At 49.0% G+C, this 18944-nt stretch overlaps 1 protein-coding gene across 1 annotated transcript in view; it reads left to right on the top strand.

Annotated features, from left to right (window-relative positions):
• Nucleotides 1-18944, top strand: part of LOC149340718 (ras-related protein Rab-27A-like) — a 102826-nt gene that overhangs the window by 8222 nt on the left and 75660 nt on the right. The window lies entirely within an intron of this gene.

Genomic DNA, 18944 nt, shown 5'->3' with positions numbered 1-18944 from the left:
ACTAAAGCGTTTATTACACGATCCGCACTGGCCGAACGTGGCTGCACTCTTAACAGAAAGGAATAAAAAGGGAGTAAAGCTGTCCTCCAGTGCACTCCCTTTTATAAAAGGGTGTGCACTACAGGACAGCTTACTTTCTTTTTACTCCCATGTAGGCGTATTCGTGTTTAGAGTGCAGGAGAGCAGCAGACGAGGACGAAGTGTGGAATGTTCGTCTGCAGTCAACTTGACGAAGCGCAGCGTCTCCTACGCTGCACGTTAGTATTGTTGTAACATACGCATGTGAGGAAAACGAGCCAAAAGAGAGAGAGAGAGAGAGCAAAGACCAATCGAAAAGGTACAAAAAGAGCAGAGTATCCACGTTAACTAAACGGTGTGGAAGCCCGCTCACACAACGGTTTGGGTAGTAGACACCTTTGTCGTAGTGCCGCAGTGCAATATTCCAAAATAGTTACACTTAAGCTGCTGCGACTGGGTTGGGTGACGGGTCGTTGGCTGTGATTATTTATTTTTTGTGTTCGTTTCTCCCCGACGTATGTACGACGGTGATATGATCCCATTGATGTGTATGTTAGCTCAGAACGATAACTCATAGCTCCAGAAAAGCACCTCTTGGACGTCGTCCTCGGCAATTGGCACAAAACGTCTCAAAAGGAGGCAATTTCAAGCCATGGGGCGATACAGGTGTTCATCTAGTCGTCATTTTTACATGACGAGAAAAAACATCGCCTTAAACCTCATCAACTCTACGAATTACTAGCCAGCTAAACTGCCCCCCTCCTTTCTTTTTATCAATTTTTTTTATAATACAACATTTTCTTTCTTGTTCAACGGTTGAGTGAGGTTTGGTTTTGAAACGAGGGCCATGTTTCTACTTTTTTTTTTTTTTTTTGCTTTATAAGAGGCGAAACGTGTAATCGTTTACGGGCGTTTTTTCAAACCAAAGTTAACCCTATTAAGGTAGGTTCGTTAGTCGGGATAGTAGGGATTGGATTTTGCGGGACGCGCCTGCCCCCTAAGCGGCCTTTGCGGTGTTTTAAAATGCGACTGCAGCCCACAGCGCGCGTTTGACTTTCCCCGTGTTTGCATAATTAAACAGCAGTGAGCCGTGCGGTCACGTCGCGCGTCCGCGGCGATTGTTCACGCGACGGGCTGTCTCGATCGAACCGGTCCTGATATTTTTGCGTTCTTTTCACTTCTATCAAAGTTCCCGCCTCGCTTATTACGTCTAGTGCCGCGTCGCTACATTAAGCATTAACACTGCAGCCGTCAGATGGCGCTTTGTGTATTTGTTTTCCGCGCTGTTCTGTTCACACTAGGGTCGAAATGAAGGAAAAAGACTCCTCCTCCTTCTTTCCTCTTCCCACATGCACGCCGCACTTGCCCTTTTTCGCAAACTGCGATGACGTCAGGAGCAATTTCGTGGCGGATCTCTGAGGCCGGGCTATTCACCTTTACGTTCACTTCCAAACTATGATCAGGGAGTCCATTCTGGTCATGACGCCACAAGTTTGAATCGAGCAGCGAGAAGAAAAAAAAACTTTGTTTTTTTTTTAAATGAAATTTCCTCAGCAATAAATGCGCCTTTTGCTGCCGAGCAAGCGTCAACGCAGCCACAAAGATCCAGATAAGTGGTTTTGACTGCGAAAAAATGCGCATGGAGTTGACCTCTGCGAGAAACTTTGTTTGGGAAAACTGCATCACCCCCTCCCCTCCCCCACCCCCTTAATTTTTTCTATGAAAGAAAATTCAGGAAATCCATTGCCCGTACTTGCGCTGTACTGACGGCGGCATTTCGACGAAAGCAAAAGAAGAAGAAAAAAAAAAAACGCCTGAGACCAATATGCAGCTATATACTAGAAGGTATCTCGATGTTATGCCTCTTTTTAAAAACCCGAGAAATACTTACAGTATAGAGAAATAAGCGAGTAAATGTGCGTAAGGCGCGACGCATGGCGCTAATTAGAAACGCTATACCGCTGTCATGGGAGAACGCACAAACCTGAAAAAATATACATTGATCGGTGCAAGTTTTCCGCGGCTCGCATTGGCTCGGTGTCTGCAATAGTGTTTTGATACTTCATGTATACGTACGCCGTTCAGCCAAAACCTCTCGACGTAATTAGAGGTCAACGCGCGAACTGTATTTGTTTCCGATTTTGCGAGGTATCATATATGCCGTGTTCAGACGAACCGCACTCCGTTCGAGACAAAACATGCAATTTCGCGTTCTTTTGTGGGCGTTCCGCCAAAATCGGTCCCATTGATATAACACAGACCGCGGCTTTTGTTATTTTTTTTTTTCTCAGCCAAGAGCGAGGTGCCTTCGACGGCAGAGCGCGCGCATCCCCTGATCGCGCGCAATTTCTTCCGCGGGCAACCGACCCGCTCTTTTTCCAGTTATACCGTATTTGCTTCCATACAACCCGGCGTCCTCACCCCCACCCCCCTGTCCGACTGACTGCTTGGACCTGGAGTCCCAGAGGGCTCTGGTTCAAAGAGCGCGGGCAGCGGCTACCGCCAATGTGTCCCAGAATAAGGACTACCACTCAGTAAAGTAAGCGGTGAAATCATCCACCCTGACCTAAAACCACCGCAGTGCAGCCAATAAAATTTTGCCAACACCGCCACCCCCAGTATAGTTGGGATAAGATTCGCATATTTATTCACCCCCACTTTTCACAGTTGATTTCGTCATACCCGCCGGACTGTCACGAGCCTGCACCTGTGCTCCAGACTTGTACTTACATGCAATCTTTGCACGGTTTACCTGAATAGTCGTGGCATTGTTCTCTTTCTTTTTTCTTAACGTTACTCCGAAAGGAGAACGGGGTGTCATTGGACTTGGGGTTGGCGTAATATGCGCTAAAATACGGTAGCTGCGCCGACCGTGCCCACGTGTGCATGGCCGCGAGCGCCGATCGGATGGCTGGCCGCAGCTGCTGCCGGTGGTCCGCGTCACGCGGCGTGACGCGATGCAGGTGCGCGCCGAGTGCGTGATGGGAACAGCATTGGTCGCCGCCTCACTCGGAGAGGTTGCGGTCGCGAGGCTCGGGCTCTTTGAGCGATGCTTGAAAGTTTGCCTGTCTACTCTGCAATTCCGCAACCGCCGAAACTGTTGGGTGGTGTAGTGTTCTCGCGCCATTTGCTGGTCGTGGGCTGGCGGGGGGGATTGATGTCACTTTCCCTTTCGCACTCTACCGGTCATTAAGCTCTGTCATTTTCTCTTTCAATTCGTCTCTCAATTTCTTCGCTCCACACCAGTTGAGTTTGCGGGCCGCCGGGCAGCGGGCCATCTCCACTTGGTCCTTTAGGCGGCGTAGCTTTTAAGCAGACAGAGGAAACGCTGGGGTGAAAGGGCTGCCGCCCCAAAAGGTAAAAGCAGCAATGGCAGCGAGGGGTGCCGGAAGGGGACCCGTTCCGCGGACAGGCGTACGAGTCGCGTACCCCGGCTATTGTTGGGGTTAAGTTCAATGGCTTTTCGACGGCGGCGTCGAACTGTGCGAAAGAAAGCTCCAGGGACACTTGAGGGGGAAGCTTGCGTGGGAGGCAGCTGAGTGTAATTACGAGTGGTCATTCGGGTAACGAGTTGTGATTACTCTGCCTCTGGCCAGAGGGCTCAGATGCCACACTGTAGTGTTTGGAGACACAGCTGATGGAAGTGGTGCTTGCGTGCTTTTGTGGTGTTGTCAAAGTGCTTTTACTGTGTGTGGAAAAGCGCAAAAGCGCTGTCGGCTTCTTCAAAGGCATGCGGCCATCGCGAGCAAACAAGCTCGTGGGTCTATTGAGTTGCAGAGAAACGCTCTGATTGGTTGTAAGAAGCCCATCTCTCATTGGTCACTAAGTTGGTCCCCAGAATGCTGGGGAAACTTATTTAAGGAGGCGTTTTGGCGCCAAAAGGGAGAGACTTGGGCAGGGACTCTTGGTGGAGAGTCGGAATCGCGAGACGGACAGGGTCTAGCTTTGCGCTGGCCACGTTCCGAAGGACGAGGAGCCGCTACGTGTAGCGCGAGTTCAGTCGGCCAGGCAGGACAGGGTTTCGTAGGGGCGAGCTCTGGCCTGGCGCTCCCGATCGTCCTGAATGCTAGCGACCACCCTGGTCGATGTGTATATGTGTAAATAGTTGTAAATAAACCCAGCTTGTACATTTCGGCAAAGAAGTTCGTCTACGTCTCATCTCCCTCCTGCAACGTGTCGCGCCCAAACGGACTCCCATCTCCACCACCACAAAAGAGGAAGACCTGAACCCGAGTCTAACTACACCTACGGTTGTCTCCTTTACAAAGACATGTGGAGAGTCAGTGAATTAGTAGGATGTTAGCAAGTGAGTTGATGAGGGTAGATGTTGAGTTTGAACACGTAATCTGCTTTGAGTGAGTGAGTGAGTGAGTGAGTGAGTGAGTGAGTGAGTGAGTGAGTGAGTGAGTGAGTGAGTGAGTGAGTGAGTGAGTGAGTGAGTGAGTGAGTGAGTGAGTGAGTGAGTGAGTGAGTGAGTGAGTGAGTGATCAGGGTGGATGTTTGGGCGAGTTGGTTGCTCATGATGAAAAACTGCAGCGCTCGAGACGAGGACACAACGAAGACGACAACACATGCGACAACACAGTGAGTGAGTTGAACCCAACGGACGCATCCCACTCAGACGTATCAGTGCGCATATATGAACGTGAGAGTTGGTGAGGGAGTGCCTGAGTGCGTGCTTAATAAGTTAGCTGTAGTCAGGCAGATTTAGTAAGGGGTTGGCCAGACATGCGTATGTAACTAGACATGACCAGTTTGGTCAGTAACCAAGTTAATGATGGGGGGGGGGGGGGGGGGAGTAGGCAGGCACCACGTCAGCGCGAGGGTGCTAAATGCAAAGGAGGAGTAAATATCAGTCAATCAATCAATCAATCAATCAATCAAGCAAGCAAGCAAGAAGTTTATTTTTCTTGAGCAAAAAAGCTTACAAAATGCTTGCTTGCTTGAGCAAAATGTGCTTAGGCTTCGCGACACGCACAGCTCGCTCTACGGACAATGTGTCAGGAAAAAAAAAAGAACAAAACTGCTCATGAGGGCTGATTCAGAAAAACCTTTGATCGGCCAGTTTAACGCGTTGCTATGTACAGCATGCTTCAAACCTTCCCAGGTCTGCTTTTGAACAATCTAGTGTCGGGCGTTTATGACAACGCCGAACCTCAAAATCTTAGTATTGGGAAGGAAAAATATCATCCTCATCTCTGAGAATCTTTGTAGCTTCATAGGCGTCTTAAATGGCAGAATATGCATCTGAAAAGCGAGCCCTGTGGCCGGGGAACTTTTGACACACCTTGTATATGTACATAACTTTCTTGCCCTGTATTCGTCGTTCAGTGACGCTGAGTTACAACTTTACAAACTCTTTCCTTCCGCTGCTGTGACGTAAACAAAGTCTACAATATTCCCTTCCGAATCTCGCGCCCATCTTACCTTCTTTCCACATTTTCTTCTCTCCTTGGTCGCTTTGAGACGTTAAACCCCATAAACCAACCGTTAACCAAACTTTTCTTTCTTTACGCCGTGCGTGATTGAGGGACGGCGTAAACGACGTTTATGAATCACTTCTCGCCCCGGGTCGCGAAATTCGGGCGAGGTGCTCGCAAAATTGATTTCTTCGTTCAGCGCTGCACCTCTGCAGAAAACAAACAATGACTGAAATTGAAAGGAGTGTGCGGACATTGGCGTGATGAAAGGAAAGGTGGGAAACAGAGAGGGGAAGGGGGGGGGGGGGGGGGGGAGAAAGAGCCACGGCCCCTTTTTCCCCACACCTGAGCCGCAGGCCTTGCTACACGAGTCAGCCGCGCAGCACGCTCCCTCGTTCTCGAGGCCCTGGGTTTTGCGTCAGCGCTGACAGCACGCATTTGCATGTCCTGCAAAACATCGCCTTGCTCTCAGATCGCTCGGTAGTTTTGAGGCAAATACTATACGCTAAGAGAGGCAAAAATAAACCCGAAAGTCCCCGTCCGCTTCAGTGGTTCTAAGACAATCGGGCGCTTTCCGGTTTGCAGCCGAACCAGACGGCATCGGCTCTGTACGTATTCTGCGCACGAGAAGCGCTATTTGCTTTTTTTTCGCCGTTCTTCTTTCTACGCACGTCTTTCATTCTTTCGTAAACCGCCGGAATAAACGAAGGAGAGAAACGACGGCTGAAAACTGCGCTGCGCTGCGTGCACTCCGCGAGGCTTAATACCACGAGGGAGCGTGGTACGTTCGCTCGCATTCTTTGTTAGCAGCTTTATAGAAGCACGCACGCTCAGTTGTTTGCCTGGTTGGTTTTGCATAGTTAAACAGACTGCACTCGGGCAACAACAAACGAAGGAGGACGAAACGGACCTATTTTTGTCCCGCCTTTTTAAGAATTCTTCGCTGCGCTTTGGTTCCGCTTTTGAGTGCCATCCTTAGGAAGGGAGAGAGAGAGAGAACATTACGCGATTAAAACTCTGGCTCGTTCGCTCATTCCGTTATTTCCTTTCTCTTTTTCTTCTTTTTGCTTTTCGTTTCACGTCGTGCCTTGCATAGTAGCTCGAGAGCGTGCCTGACTCGAAGCGTGGACGAACGGTAGCTCGAGTGGCCACTCTCCGAACGCTCTTCCGGCGAGAAAGGAGGCGCCTTATATAGCTATACTTTCTTTTTTCTTGGGAATTGCTTTTTTTTATTTTTCTATCTTTAAGCTCGAGCGCGGCTTGTTTGACTTGAGGGAAGGGTGAGCGCCGAGGACCACTGAGAGCCACGCCGCACGCCGTCTATGTACGAAGCCAGCATTGCGTACCGCTCGCCTATAGATAAGCCGCTTTTTCCGGGTCGCCGCTCTTGTATAGTGTCTTTAGCCAGCTCTTAGTTTATTTCCTCTGTTCCTTGGTTTTCATTTCTTGCTTTTCTATTTTTTTGTTTCAGTCTGTTCTTCAAAATCTTGCCCTCTTCGGGAGAAAATTAAGAGACATTACGTCTCTCTAATGTTCTAAGATGTCGGTCACCTTCTCTGCTCTCGCCGTCAAAATTTCTTTTTCAAACAAACGAAGAAAAAAGGTTTATTCAAAACGCAAACACTTGTGCGCCCAGTCATAGATGTGTGTTCGAGAACAAGCGTAAGCAGGAAAAGGAGGCCCGTCCAGTCGTTGCCTCTTTCATCTTCGAAAGAGGCCCTCTCCATCTTTTATTCGCCCCTCCTTGAGCGCTCCTTCCACGGAGGTCACGCAAACAAACAGACGCACTCTGTCTCACATAGCTGGCCTCGCGGTTCTCGGGTTATGGGCCGGTCCTCTTTCCGATCGCAGAGAACCTCTGTCGAGGCGGTGCCAGCTTTGGTCTTTCGTCCTTTCGGCTTCAGATCCGGCTGGATGACTCGGCATAGACTTCGTTCGGAGACGCGAGGCGCAAAAAATACCTGTCTTTTCTTGCCTCGTGGCAGCAGCGCTCTGCGCGGGCAGCCGACGAGGGGGATGAATCCTGTTGTGTGGCTGCGTTCTCTCTTTAATCCGCCTCACCCAAACGCGTCCTGTCCTCATGCATCTTCCGAAGTCGCAGTGCAGTCGGTGCTCTTCCCACAACAGCCATCGCGCGGGAAGCCGGCGCGCGGTGGTGTGTAACCCAATTACGATCTGCCTCGTTTTCCTCCTCCCTCTCCTCCTTTCATTTATCCTCCTCCTCCTCCTTCGCATAGAACTCTTTCTGCCGCTCCTCATCGAAGCTTTTCCGCCGGAAACACTCGGCCACTACTACTGTTTCTTCCTGCCGCTCGCTGATGCAGGAATCTCTTTCTCTCTCTCTCCTTGCTGTGATGTCTCCTCTCTCTAAGCAACGCCCCTTCCTGTCTCTGTGTGTATGTGTACGTAAGGAGGTGCCCCAAGGCGCCGCTTGAGGCGCCTGCGTCGTGTTCCAAGCGGACCCCTTTCATCCGGGCGCCTTTCCTGCCTGCTCAGTCTGGCAACTTTCCCTCTTTGCATCGCTGCCTCATAATTTGATTGTTTTGCTTACCCCTGACTTTTCCCATTCTCTTCGCTTTCTGCTGTTTGTTTGTACGGCGTTTTGTTCTTTCGTGTCTCTTCTTTCTTCACGCGCCTTCTTTCATGTACTCCCTCCTCATCATTCTCGTCGCTTTCTTGTTGTTACCTTCTTTCCATCTCTCCCGTCTTTCTTTTCCGCGTACCCCTTAGTTTCGCGCTGCCGTTCAGTCCGCGAGCCACGTTTGGAGGATTCATACCAAAAGCTGAGAACGATGAAGAAACAGAGAAAGAGAGCGAGAGAAGAGTCGTCGTTTTTTAGAGCGGGACGAGCGCGCACTTGGCGTTGCGCGTCTAATCCAATTTTCATCGTCCCCTTTCTCATACTCCTCAGCCAGTTAATAAATTATGTTTAGGCGATTCTTTCTAATTAGGATACATTTTGCTTCTCTCCTCCGCCACTTCCACCCTTCCTTTTCTTCTTTCTCTCTTCTATCTCTCGAGCTAACAAGTTCCGGTTTGAAAGAGGCGCATAAAGTGAAACGGAGCAGTGTTAACGCGTTGCGCAAAACAAAACAAAAATCTCGTGCTTTAACCTAATTTCTACGCCTGTTTTTCTATTTATCTGAGCGCGGGAAACGCATGAACGGCGCTCTCATATAGACGACTGCTGCGCACGTTTCTTTAATTCCTCTTGACCAAATATTTTTAGGGGAATCCCCCAAGGTGGAGTAGATTTGCAATACCATAAGCTTGCCGTCCCGGTTAGCTCAATTGGTAGAGCGACTGCTCCGGTGTAGCGGTGGTCCCGGGTTCGAACCCCGGACCAGGACGAATTTTTCTTTAACTACGAAGTTTCTGTGAAAGCTGTATAGCTTTCCTTTGTGGCCGTATGGTTGCGCTCGGGTGGACGTCAATGAGTAATTACTCCCTTATTGCATTAATTCCTCTTCTTTTTGTTTCTCTCTTTTATTTGCTTTGAAGGCAGTGAATGAACTCGCAGGAAGTGACCCGACTCCGAGTCAGTAGCAATTTATTTTTAATAGAACAGAGCAAAAGATATATACGAGTAAAACAGAATTTATGCTCACAAAACTTGTATTCCGGTTTCTTGTCGTTTGTGCATGTTTGGCTGAAAAACTCGTATGACGTGCAGAGATCTTGTATAGCGCTTGGTTCTTGCGCTTATCGTTTGAATAATACGCGTTGTCCACTGTATATGCTTCTTTAATCTTTGGACTGCGTCCAGAAATTTCGACACTTTGCCTTCAGCTCCGCCTGTTACGTAACGCCTTAGACACCTTAAAATGTAATTAAATGAAGAAAGACGAAAATGAAGAAATCACTTTATACAGAGTGCCGGTGCTTTAATATCCGCGACGTAGGCTGTCTGCCTCTGCGACAGTGTACGTATATATAGGGCGTACAGAAAACTTTATCTAATGCGCACCGTCCTGCGTGGCACGGGCCAAAGGTCACGGGCAAGTGGGTCACCTAGGCATCGTGACAGAGTTAGGCTATATACGAATGTTCGTGTGAAAATGAAAAAGAATGCCCATCGTTGCGAACGTTTAAAGGGATAAAAGTACACGGCTTTCATGCCTCATTCGCCCTTGTGGAGCCGTAATGCCATTTTTTTTTAAAGCGGCGTTACGAAATAACTTCGTCCCGCATGAAGTGCATCCAAAATAAGTACTGACGTGAAGTCTTCGTTTGTCAGATTCTATGCTCTAATCTGAGAAGATGGAAGCACGACAACACTTTACGTTCTCTCTTCTTTATGTGCGTGCGTCTTTTCGTATATATAACGTCTCAAATGAATGGTGCTATTTCTCGCCTAAGCGGACGCTGAAGCTTGCGCCATATGCGTTGGCATGGCTACGAGTTAGACCGCAATTCGCTGAAGAAAGGGAGAAAAGCAGAAGCCGTCTTGTAGTAGCTTCACCAAAAGCCGAATGGCGTAGTAACCATCAAAGCTGTACTATAGAATGGTTCCGTCCTGTTCTCTGAAATGTGCGGGGGGAATGGGTCACATGTTGCAGCAGTTCCCAGGCCAAGGTGCCCGTGAATGTAGTCAGTCTTTTCGTTTGTCAGTTGTACTGAGTTTGAGTTCGTGACCGTACGGTGACGTTCTGACCACTGCTACTCACTCGTTTTCTTATCAGAAACGCCGAGGTGGCGTACCGCTATACACACGAGTTAGAGACGAACAAAAAGATTGATAGAGCCGCAACGTTTCCAACTCATCCTGCAGTGGTACAGCACATTGTGAGGCGGCTTTGTAAAAAAATCTTGTGCAAACAGAGAGAGGTCTCAAAGCATGAAGGGTGTGACGAAGAAGCATTGATTCTGATGGAAAAGCTTGGGACGAAAGTCCATTATGAACGCGGTTTTCTGTCAGGGAACAGTCTTGACGTTTTACTTGCCCGCCGCAGAGGCTTCGTTGCTACGGCGTTCAGCTGCCGGGCCCAAGGTAGTGGGATCGAATCCCGGTCGCTGCGGCTACATTTCGACGGAGGCGAAATGCCAATGGTGCCCCTGTGCTGAGCGATGTCAGTGCACGCAAAAAACCTCAGGTGTTGGAAATTGATCCCGTGCAGCTTTGAGACGTTGGACCCCATATACCGCGGCATTCTACTCACCCGTATGTGCTGTGTAGCTACTTAGTAAGCCTAGTCAGTGAATAAAAGAGAATAAAAAAGTGATAGGGTTTTAACGTAATTAAAACCGAGTAGACGTGCGAAAGCAAGGGGTGCTAAAGCACCTCATGCTTGAAAGGCGCGAAAGCAAGGGACCTTGAGGGGGTCAAGGTCACACTCAAGGTCACCCTCCCATTGGGTATAGCTGGCGCGACGCTCCTCCGAGCTAACCCAAGCTTACCCGAGTAACTCCGGGGTCTCGTGCAAGATTTTTGGTGGGAACCGTGTTAAATAGTGTTTTCGCACTAAAAGCAACGGTAGCACAGTGGTATAGAGCATTCGCCTCGGGCATGGAAAGTATTCGGTTCGAATTCAGTACCGCTATGGACCCATCGGTCTTGCCATTGGTACAGTAAGCATACGCCGGCCAAGTCTTCTGCTTCCTGAACGACGAAACCCTTGGAAGACGCGTCACTCCGCCTGTGACTGCACTGCACCGAGTCGGGAATGACTGTGACCTTGTTAGCTCAACCCCTCCGCGAGAGCGTTTACCTGGAAATATTTGCAGCAGTTTTTGGTCTGGGCTGGGCAGAGTGCTTCCCATCGCATTCCCGGCACTCAAGACCTATGCGGAGTGAGTAATTTCGTCCTCGCATTCCAGAGATTTGGAGAGCTTTAAGGGGTGGGAGAAGGGGCGAGAGGAGCTTTTTCCTTCACCACTGCACAGCTTGGAAATACCATGAATGTCGCTAGACCTCCGCTGCACATCAAACATGGCAGCGTAAGAGTTTTTGAAAAAGATAGTATGCGTGTCACTTTGCCATGTAAAGAAAGACGGTTTATTGTTCGCGTTTCGTATGCGGTTATATTTGTGACTCCTGCGATGCTGTTGCGACGGTTTGGTGGAAGCCTGCGCTGAACTTCACGAGTCGGTTATCAATTATTAGCTAGCCGGTAAATTTCAGCGCGTGTTTCCACTTAGTCGTCGTACTAGCTAGTGCAGTTTGGGTCGCTGGTCACTTGTAAGACTGCCTTTTTGGCTTGGTGCAGTCCATGCAACGATGGCCGTTCATTATGCCTTCGACATGCATTGAAAACTGTGGCCGGACTGTAAATTATTTCGTCCGCGCTGGAAGAGGGCGCCCTCGTGGCTTAAGGTATATCCCTTGCCGGTGTGTGTATAAGCTTATGATTCATTCAGTGCAACCACCTTTCGGAAAACGCTTGGTGTGTGCAATATGCATCAGTTTAAGTGCGAACGGGAACGACTAAATGGCGGTGCCTCTTATGCATTATAACTCCGCGCTCTCGACAGCTGGGTGAAAAGAACTAACTTTACACTTTAAATTTTTATGTTTAATTATCCGTCCACTTCGTCGAAAATAAGGGGGGGGGGGGGGGAGATAAGAGAACATAAAGTTAGAAAGAGCTCAATATTTGCTAAAAACAAATGTTGATTGAAATAATATGTCTTCATTAGAACAAAAATAAAAAAAATATATGCTTGCTGGTTCACAAAAGCGCTCAAATACTTCGACATCCAACCGCACCTCAAGTGTTTTTGCAAATATCATTATCAGGTGAAATAAACATAAATGGAATCAGTAACAAAAACTTGTTGATTTTGTGAAAAAATCCGGAAGCTTGTCTTTTCCCCTTGTTTCTTGCGCTTCTATGACCGTCATACCTTCGCATTTATTTTGGCGCGATCGTTACTTAAGGTTATGATGGTTACCATGGAAACGTGGAAGTGCACTGTTTATTACTTCTACTCGTTCATTCTACTCGCGTATTCTACTCGTCAATCGCTTGTGCATTCTTCTTTTCGACTATTAATGCTATAACATTAGAGCTCTCGTGGGGTCAAATGCGTTGTCCGCCATAAAATCCGCCATTGGCTGGAGGAAAGTGACATCACCAGACCGGACGTGACGTCACTTCCGGTAAAGGCGTAAACTGCTCCTAGCGCTACCGCAACTGCCAACACATAAGGTAATTAGATTTTCTTGGGAATTTTGCTCTGTGTTTTCTGACAGGCACGCGATATCAGACATTACTCCTAACCCTTCTTGCTGCGGTTTCCATTGAGGTTTCTTGTTTTGTATAACCTATGCCCGCCACTTTCTTGTGGTTAATCTGTACGCGTACCGTTTTTTCCATCCTCGCCATCAAAAAATGTCTACTATAGAAAATCCTTTCAAAGCTTCACAAGTTTCTTCCCGTTTCCTTGTTAATTTCCCTTCCTTTCTGCGCACTCTCGCGCATGCTTAGACGCGAACTTTTGCCACCAAAAATCCGCCAATCAAAGATTACAGATAAGTCTGGTGCAGCCCCTGCATTCAACGTTCTCGACCTTATTGGCGCCCTGGCATTGAAACGAGCTCGGGAAAGAAGAAAAAAAAAAAGATCGCAGACGTTCACGGCGGCTTCAACCACCGCGCTGACGTTCGGTCGACCATCCGCACATATATCCCTTAGCGAACTCGCTTATACATACCCAGCCCCTATTTGGCGCTCGTTATTCGTTCGTTAAATGCTACGGCGCATGCAAATATCCGCTATGCATGCCTTCCACACCACTGTATCAGGGAGCGTGCCCAGCCGCCATACCGTTACTGCTAGCGCGTTAACGGCGCCAGCTTCTTCGTGTTCGTTTTTTTTTTTTTCTCATTCTGCTTTTTGCACCGCGCGTGAATCCTCGGTCAAAAGCACGGCAGAACGGCCCGCCTATCAGCCCGAAATGCGTATGTAGCTGCCACGAGGCCCGTAAAGTCACGCGTGCAAAATGAACGCGCGCGCGATTATGCGTCCGGTCGTCGTCGTCTATTCCGCCCAGCGACAGCCAATTGGCCTTTAGAAAGGGTAATCAGGCGTTATAGCGGCACTTGTGCACGTTTTGGCATTCACATTTGTTTTTGTTTCTTTTCCAAGTCGATGTGGCGTACAGATGCGCCACGTGTTACGAGTTTCCCAACGCCAACGTTGGTTGGCGTGTCGTTTGTTTGAAAGAAAGGCTGACTTGTGAGCGACATTTATGAATATGGAAAGGGAAATTACATAATGATGGCGCACCCCCCCCCCCCCCGCTCTTAGTATCCCCCCCCCCCCCCCCCTAACCTTCTGCCTGCTTGTCTCGCTCTGACTGCTTGATTCGGCGTATAATTTCGCGTTGGTCTTTCAGTTAGTGCAGTTGAGCATTTTGCCTGGATCAACAGTCGGACGTTAGAATTTTGCGCAAGTCCCTCCGCACGGGCCGCGTCGCAGCAATAGTCCGCAGTTTCGGACTGGGCGCAGGGTTTGACCTTCGTATTTAATCCTCGTAAGCCGGCTTTTAAAACTTGCGTCACCTCATGGCGATGTTCGTGCGGTGTCGTAGCTGCCGATGTCATCATCATCATCAGCCTGGCTACGCCCACTGCAGGGCAAAGGCCTGTCCCATGTCTCTCCGATCAACCCTGTCCTTTGCCAGCTGCGCCCACCGTATTCCCGCAAACTTCTGCCGATGTAGCCCTTGCTTAATATATACCTTGAAGCCTCCTCCTGCGAGTCAAATGTTTGCTTTATAACGAATTCTGTCACTTGTCAAGGCGGGCTCCTAAATCAGAGATGGTAAGAAATTTCTTACCGAAGAGCAGAGAGTTTTATCGGTACGTGTATAGCCGTCTACACGGCATTAACCTGAATACAGATGTGCTCTAAGATCCGAGAGGAAGGCGGTGGAAGGACTGAAGGGCAGAAAATAAAAATATATGCCAAGTAAAATGCGAAAAGGCAGCCGTGAAATTCGCAGGTGAGCCAGTTTGGTTCCCGTCGCTCTGTGCAAACATTCATCTGTCCTGATCTCTGATTGCTTCCTATTCTTTTCGCATTGCGAAGCTGCACTTTGAACTTTGCTGAGTTCTTTCTTAATCATTGTTTTTGTTCCGCCGTCCCTGTCAAGTGCCACTGACATAATTTAACTCAGGGAATCAAATTACTACGGTTCGCTGCCCTCGGTCGTGTAGATTAATCTTTGGTACAACGTCCGAGCAACAAGCGGCAAATGTTGACGGAATGCGCCAGCAAGTAGTGGGGTTGTAGCATCGAAAACGGGGACTTTTGCGCCGAAAAATGTGCACGGCAGTGAGTCACTTTTGAGCTGCGAAGCTCGCAGTGACGTGACGCGGTGCCGCAGCGACGGAGCTCACAGTGCTTTTCCGTTAAAAGAATAGAGCAAGAGAAGGTAAAATTGTGGAAGCGGCACTGTGTTTCCTGAGAGATTAACAATTTTTTCGAACTTCGTGATGGTCTCCGAATTCCTTGCTTTCTCCTCCGAAGCGCGGAATAAGAAGTCGACGGTAGATCTAATCATAAGAGAAAGACAATTTATTTTACATCATGTAAATGAGAGAAAAGAGAAAATGAAAATTTCCGAAGCCCGCCCACAAAAGGCGTCACCTTCACACCCTCGCAGATCTCTTCAGGCCGAGACCGTGCACTGCCCCGTGGTAATGGAATGTTCTCAGCACTAAGATGATCTGCTTTGGTCTGTATCCCCGTGGTGGCGCAAAGGCTCCGTTCCTCGGTGTAGTGCAATCCCGTCCGCCCTGTCTTCGCTGACCTTAAGAACCCACATCAAAAAGCGGATTCCGCTGGCGTCGCCGCCCACAGTTGATTCTCGGTTGCACCGCCGCGTTTCCTTTGGTCTCAGCCTCCGTGCCTACCGGTAAGGTCAGTTTCTCTCAAAGGTGCAGCGGGTATACCTGTCCGCTGACAGACTCACGTCGACACGAACGCATACGTCCACTCAGACCTCCGGACGCCAACTGCATGTGTTGCATCGGGCATGTCGAACCCAACACTGAGAATGAGTAAAATTGAGTGCAAAAGTTTCGTGACCACCGGTACAGCGTGAAAAAAAAAAGGTGAAATTTTGGATTTTGGCGCTTAGTTAAACGGCGAGGTGCGTCTTGTTCGCTTCTCAAGTGAGGCCTGCACAATTCTATCCCAAAACACGCCTGTAGGGTGTGAAGAATTGCATTTATAGTTTTTTATTATGGTTCACTTATTTTTGATCTAGTTTCTTGTGTTATGGTTTATGTATTTTTATCTAGTTTCTTGTGCGCCGCAAACATCGCCAACTGACTGTGTGCATCCAAAATATTTCTCACTCCATCTGCCGTAAACAATATTACGCTGAAGTGCTTGTGCCGTTATACAACCACAGTGAGGAGGGTTGCGCTTTTTTACAGACTGTCATATCCCTAAGAGAGGGTTCAAATTCACTATAGTCCTGTGAAGCCGACTGGGGCGCGTGATCTCCCTGGGCCGACCTGTAGGGCTTCACGTCTCCCGGGCAGGCTTTGCAATTGCAGCCGTCCGGTGATCTTCAGAGGTGGTAGACAGCGTTCGTGCAGTGCATTCGCAGGAACCGTGCGGCGACAAACAGTCAAGGGCGGACTAGCACAAAATCGCTACAGGCTTCGCGCCGCCCCCGAAGAAACAACGCATGCATCTTCACTGAGCCGCCGTGTGCGTAAGCCCTTTCGATGAGTGCTGTCTGTATACGTCTTTGCATACATACACCACTGACATCGCCCGAGTTCCGCTTGCTGAGAGCGCTGAATTTGCCCCGCGGTATCGATTCAGCCTCCGGCGCGGAGTCGGCAACCCGGCTAGAAGAATCTGCGCGGGCCTTGAGAGGATTCCCGACGGCTTCAGGCAGGCATACCGTCGTTTGCATAGCGTTGATACGCATGTCCACATGTCGCATATCGATGTCGCTCTCCTCTTCCCTGTCGCTTATTTGAATATATGCTGCGCAAGGCGACAGGAGTGAGTCGAAGACGACGCGAACCGGTGCTGTGTTTGTGCCTTCCCGAGTCCTGCTTCTCTGGGTGGGGTTTTTCAATGTAACTTCACGCCAACTGCTGCGCGGCAGCCCATCTTTGTAAGGTATCCCATATCCCGCACTAGTAAAAAAAAAAATAAAAATACTGCATAAGGCTGGCACGCCTCTTCCTTCGCCTGTTCTGTACGCATAAAATTTGTCTTTTTCTCCCCAATATCCTGTTTTTGTTTGACTGCTGTCAGCTTTACGCGCCTTCCTTACGCTATATAGGCTTTTTTTCTAAGCCTCGTCTAGGCCAGAAAATGGTCGGTGGTTTAGCATTGCTAAGCAGGAAATATTGTGCGAAACCGCGGTTTTTTGCTGCACACCACCGCCATGTAGCTCAAAGTGCGACTGAGGTGTCCTCTGACCCAGGGAGTCAGTTATGCGCCTTTCATTTCCTCAAAAATCAACGGAGTCTGCAACGCCGCCAACGCCACTGAAGAGCCACGTTTCTGCCGCAACGTTGTCACACATTTGGACATATTGTTTATTTATTTATATATTTATGCTATGCTCTTGGCACAAACCCACAAACATGGCAAGATCTTGCTTGGGGTTTACCCATCGGAATAGTGTTTTCGCACTAATATTCGCATTTGCACCTCCATCCTGTTGACTGCGCCAAAGTGTTTGCATCTGAAGCGACAGTTTATGTGCAGCCGCTGGCTCGCTCTGTAGGGAGATAAAGAGTCCGAAGTCGCATTCTCACCTCGTTTATTTCTGCGTGTCATTGCACGCGCACACGAAACACACGCACACACATACGTATGCATCCGCGTAGAATAATAATAAAAAACAGATAGCAAAGTTAACTATCCTCCCAGGGCTCCCATGCACGCAGGCGCGCTAAGCAGCTTGCGTAGCCGCCAGTTGGCGTTCGTTCTCTCGCTGTGGGTAAGCGGGCCCTGTCGGTGGCAGGCGAGGCCATTAAATCGAGCCTCCGGGGTCTTGGCCCCTGGCTATAGAGCCCGGCAGGCGCAGAGTAAGGAAGGGCGACCGCCGCGGTTTTCGCCAGGGAGTGGCGAGCGGGCTCTACGTTTATTACAGTCCCCTCACTGAAACGACAGACAAAAAGAAAGAGGAGAGAAAAAAATGAGATGCGTGCACGTTTGTTGTAATTTCAATATTTCTAAGAAGCTGAAAGAGAGAGCGTGAGTAATGTGAAAGAGAGAGAGAGAGAGAAAGTATATATAATGCGTGACAGCAACGAGATGGCAACTGCAGCTCCCAAGCACACGTGCGTGACTACAGAGCGCGCCAGCTATGGTCTCTTCGTGGAATGAAAGAACCCTGGAGTCCGTTCTTTTACCTGTTTAGTTAGGTTTGCTTTGCGGCCTTTTTTGTTCTCTGCTGATTTGACTGCATAATGAAGTGGTTGCACGCGCAGTGGTGGCATATGGTGCGCAGGCGTGGAGTTGGTTCTAGAAATGGTTCAGCGAGTCAAGTTCCAGAATCTTGCACTCGCGATTTTCGCACTCTTATATACTGTGCCTGCATCGCGTTCGCTTCGACGTTGGCTCGGGAGATCGAAGTGCATAGCCGTCGAGGAGGACCGCCGTTATCGTCGGCGTCAAGCAAGGCGCTGTATTTTACGTCCTTTCCTTACTTCCGGGTATACGGAGTACGGGAAAACACTCGGTCACTTGCTCAAAAGGGAGTGTTAGAGATAAAACTTGTCGGCGCCTTTGCACTTGCGCATGCTTATGCTGCGTGACTTTCGACGTCTTTCGTTTCTTTTTGTTTGAAGACGAAACGAGGGAGACTATATTTACATGACTTGAGCCACCACTTCTTTTCAGGGCGAGCTTTTTTCATTTTCGTGAATTGAGGCTTTCTCGATTTTGTTTCGTGACTAAAATTCGGAAAATTTAAATCCAAGCGAAATACCGAGAAACCGCCGCGACTTTCTTTTCCAGGGTTGGGCACCAGAAGCATTTATTACCTCTTATCGTGCACGAAGATTCTCGCAGCAAAGGGGCCTGTACATTAAGTGCGTGTTCACGACGGCCGTGATGAACGGGTCGTGTCGTGTTCAGTGGCCTACGCCGCACGTGTGCAAGAGGGCGCTGAGATGGGACAGAAAGCCACCGCAGTAAAAGGTGGACACAGCAGTCCTCCTCAGATGAATGCGACGCAGGCATCATGCATGTTTATAAAGCGTTACATGAGCTCCACCACTACGTCACAAAGTACAGCGAGCAGGCGGCTCGTATACTTTCGACAAAAACTGCCCTGCCCTAACCATAATGAGCTAGTATCACTCCGCTTCGAATTATCGTACAGTTCTCACTACAGCCCCCACATGCGTTAGCCTATCTGGGTAGCTCTGTCGGCAGGATGGCCGCGCGACAGTCCGCTAATTGTCCTGTGCTTGATCACCACAAGCGGTGGGGCAAATTTTTCTTCTTCAACAAAGACGACAGCTGTACAGTTTTCATCAGTATAGCTTCATCACTGCTCCCAGGGGAACGTCAGTTC

The sequence above is a fragment of the Amblyomma mixtum genome, chromosome 6 (genome assembly GCF_055824585.1).
Source record: "Amblyomma mixtum isolate Tamu chromosome 6, ASM5582458v1, whole genome shotgun sequence".
In the NCBI taxonomy this organism is placed as follows: Eukaryota; Metazoa; Arthropoda; class Arachnida; order Ixodida; family Ixodidae; genus Amblyomma; species Amblyomma mixtum.
Note: the sequence above shows the minus strand (reverse complement) of the source record. Positions and strands in the feature narration are given on the sequence as shown.